Raw genomic sequence first — 4263 nt, forward strand, 5'->3', positions numbered from 1 at the left:
ATTGGAGAAACAACTGGTATTCAAGAAGACATAAGTCCAATGTTAAGCATGGACTCATGGAGAACCAGGATGGCCACCTCGTCCCTCTTGAGACTCTAAGGCTTTTGTTATTAAAGGTTCTGGATTTTATGACTCACATGGAAAAGATAAAATGACCCAAATTTAATATACTGATGTGGTTAACTTGTAAATTGCGAAAACTGTTTAAAACCAATGCTTCCACAGTTGCCAGGGATGGCAGAGCTGAGGCTGCTCTCCTGGACACTGAGCAGAGTTCTGTGGCTCTCAGGCCTCTTTGAGTGGGGAGCTGCCTGGCAGCCCTGCATCATGGAAGAGAAAGTGCTAAAGGTTTATGATTTGATTCGAACTATCTGGGACCCAGAAAAGCCCAATACTTTAGAAGAACTGGAACTGGTAACAGAAAGTTATATGGAAGTTCAGGAGATAAATGAAAAAGACTATCTGGTTATTATCAAGTTTACACCAAGAGTACCTCATTGATATTTGGCGATTCTTATGGGGCTGTGCTTAAGAATAAAACTTCAGCGGTGTTTACCATTTAAACATAAGTTGGAAATCTACATTTCTGAAGGAACTCACTCAACAGAAGAAGATATAAGTACGCAGATAAACAACAAAGAGCAAGTGGAGACTGCAATGGAAAACCCCAGCTTATGGGAAATTGCGGAACAGTGTGTCCTTGAACCTGACTGGTAGCTATTTTAAGAGCCACTGACCTGTAATTGATATATTTGTTTAAACTCTTTGTATAATGTCAAAGACTCACGTTTAATACAGAGATGATTTGTACCTCAGATCATTTTTAAAGGGTTATTTCCAAGCAAGATTTAATTTTAAGATAGTACCTAATTTGTTCAGTGTATAACATTCTCAGGATTTGTAACACTTAAATGATCAGACAGAATAATATTTTCTAGTTATTATGTGTAAGATGAGTTGCTATTTTTCTGATGCCCATTCTGATACAAATACTTTTCATGTCCAATATCTACTGTGCCCAAATGTATTCAATTTAAATAATTACTCTGTAAAATAAATAAGCAGATGATTCTTGTAAAAAAAACACACACACACACACAGCCGGACACAGTGGCTCACACCTGTAATCCCAGCACTTTGGGAGGCTGAGGTGGGTGGATCACAAAGTCAGGAGTTCAAGACCAGCCTGGCCAATATGGTGAAACCCTGTCTCTACTAAAAATGTAAAAATTAGCTGGGCGTGGTGGCAGGTGCCTATAGTCCCAGCTACTCAGGAGGCTGAGGCAGAAGAATCACTTGAACCCGGGAGGTAGAGGTTGCAGTGAGCCAAGATCATGCCCCTGCACTCCAGCCTGGGCAACAGAGTGAGACTCCGTCTCAAAAAAAAAAAAAAAAATAAAAATAAAACCAATGATTGGTTCCATATTCCTGGGAAGGTAATCAAACCTTCAGGTACATTTGGCTACCCGATGAGTCATTCAAACATGTATAAATGAATTTCATTCCACTGTCATTTTCAATGCATATTTTATGTTATAACAGCTAATTATTATGCCAGAGTATATTTTCACTAGATAAAGAAAACTTTTTATGGTTCACTAAGGACAATCAACCCCTTCACAATCCAGAACCTGAAGACTGACTCTTCTGAGAACATCAGAGAAAGACTGTCCTTCTACACTGCAACAAAACTTTGGAACCTTGAACCTTGGGTTCATAAACAACTGAGAGGGGTTCCTCTACACTCTTGGAACTGTACACCCGTTGGAATACTTAAGGTAAAACTAACCCAGAAAGTTTCTTCCCAGAAGAAGATGGCATCCTTGATGTGAAAAGCTTTTCCCATGATCACGGATCAAGACTTCTATGACGAGACTCTTATCTTTGAATATTTTTTCCTTGTTTATGCCTCTATGAACAATAGAAATGAAAAGGGGTTCTATTATGTTCAGTTATAGGGTATACTTTTATTTGTGAAGGATTTTGCAGTCAGCCTTATATGTGAATAACCTTATACTTTGATAAAGACAAGACGAAGGCCCAATGTAGGTGAAAAACTTTAATTGTACATACATTTCCTCATAATCAGTAAAAACTCCTCTTAACCCACATCATGGGTTAAAGAGAACATTGTCAGGGGGCCTTCACTTTTCTAAAAGGACATCGTTTGTTAGGTCCTTTTTCCATGGTTTAGAATAAAATAGGCAATAACTAGAAATGTATCCCTCATAATAGGCTTTCTAGCAGATTCTACTGTAAAGGCTATCGTTACACAACAGACTTTAAATTCTCTTATGAAAGTTATGCTAAATAATAGAATTAGCTAAATAGAAAAGTACCTGTGCAGCTGCTGGCAGTTGTGCCCTATGGAGGAATACATTAAATGTAGATTATAAAAATTCAGTTGTAGAGGATTAATGAAAAGATCACTTAGTCAAGCAAGTAGACCCTTCATCTCACTCATTCTTTAATCTATTTAATTTTAGGTGGTTTGGTTTATGGGGACCCTGGGTAGGGAGCATACTCCAAACTCTTGGTATTATGCTCCCAATAGGCATAATAATTGTCTCTCTGGTGCACTGTATTCTCTCAAAGGTTTTAAATGTTTGCATGCAGCTATCTCTAGAACATCAAATGGTTTCTCTTCAACTGGAATGAAAGAGCTGAAAGAAATATGTGACCATGAGGATACCATAACCTATGAATGATGTGTTGACACCAGAAACCCAAAATGATGGTAACAGAGAGTGGTGCTAAGGCCCCAAGTTTTGGTCACACTCTCACCTAAGTAAGAACCTGACCAAAAAGGGGGAATTTTTAAAAAAACACAATTATGGGAGGCCATTGTTTTGGACTAAGCTCATACACTAGGTCCCAACAGGACAAACCAAACTAAAATGGAGTCACTCATGTTAAATGTGACATAATCAAATTAAGGATACACATAAATTCTAAAACAGACCAGGTTTTTTCTCCTGTAAACAGGATGTTCCAGCATAAAGAGGTACCATCTACTCAGTCTTTGTTCCTACCTTTGGAAAACTCATTGTTCTACTGTTTCCCACTGCATTTCAGGAGCAAATAAGTATATCTACAATGGAGATAGTGACAACAACTAAAGTTTTGGTCAATCTCTTAAAATTGAGAAAATGACCAAAAGAGGGGAGTTGTTGAAGCAAACTAAATATGGCCTGAGAAGGACTTCATACTTCTATATTTGAGTCCTTGTGGATGAACTGCAACCTAGCTTAATAGGTAGATAGCGAGCCAAGATGGCCGAATAGGAACAGCTCCGGTCTACAGCTCCCAGCGTGAGCAACGCAGAAGACGGGTGATTTCTGCATTTCCATCTGAGGTACCGTGTTCATTTCACTAGGGAGTGCCAGACAGTGGGTGCAGGTCAGTGGGTGAGCGCACCGTGCCCCAGCCGAAGCAGGGGCGAGGCATTGCCTCACTCGGGAAGTGCAAGGGGTCAGGGAGTTCCCTTTCCAGGGGTGACAGACGGCACCTGGAAAATCGTGCCACTCCCACCCGAATACTGTGCTTTTCCGACGGGCTTAGGAAACGGTGCACCAGGAGATTATAGCCCACACCTGGCTCAGAGGGTCCTACGCGCCCACGGAGTCTTGCTGATTGCTAGCACAGCAGTCTGAGATCAAACAGCAAGGCGGCAGCAAGGCTGGGGGAGGGGCGCCCACCATTGCCCAGGCTCGCTTAGGTAAACAAAGCAGCCAGGAAGCTCGAACTGGGTGGAGCCCACCACAGCTCAAGGAGGCCTGCCTACCTCTGTAGGCTCCATCTCTGAGGGCAGGGCACAGACAAACAAAAAGACAGCAGTAACCTCTGCAGACTTAAATGTCCCTGTCTGACAGCTTTGAGGAGAGCAGTGGTTCTCCCAGCACGCAGCTGGAGATCTGTGAATGGGCAGACTGCCTCCTCAAGTGGGTCCCTGACCCCTGACCCCCGAGCAGCCTAACTGGGAGGCACCCCCCAGCAGGGGCAGACTGACACCTCACACGGCCGGCCAGGTACTCCAACAGACCTGCAGCTGAGGGTCCTGTCTGTTAGAAGGAAAACTAACAAACAGAAAGGACATCCACACCAAAAACCCATCTGTACATCACCATCATCAAAGACCAAAAGTAGATAAAACCACAAAGATGGGGAAAAAACAGAGCAGAAAAACTGGAAACTCTAAAAAGCAGAGTGCCTCTCCTCCTCCAAAAGAACGCAGTTCCTCACCAGCAATGGAACAAAGCTGGA

At 42.2% G+C, this 4263-nt stretch overlaps 1 pseudogene; it reads left to right on the forward strand.

The window, feature by feature from the left end:
* The first annotated feature begins 234 nt into the window (after positions 1-234).
* LOC129034100 (cytosolic iron-sulfur assembly component 2A-like) lies at positions 235-717 on the forward strand (annotated as a pseudogene).
* Positions 718-4263: the final 3546 nt, after the last annotated feature.

This window comes from Pongo pygmaeus, chromosome 1, assembly GCF_028885625.2.
Source record: "Pongo pygmaeus isolate AG05252 chromosome 1, NHGRI_mPonPyg2-v2.0_pri, whole genome shotgun sequence".
In the NCBI taxonomy this organism is placed as follows: Eukaryota; Metazoa; Chordata; class Mammalia; order Primates; family Hominidae; genus Pongo; species Pongo pygmaeus.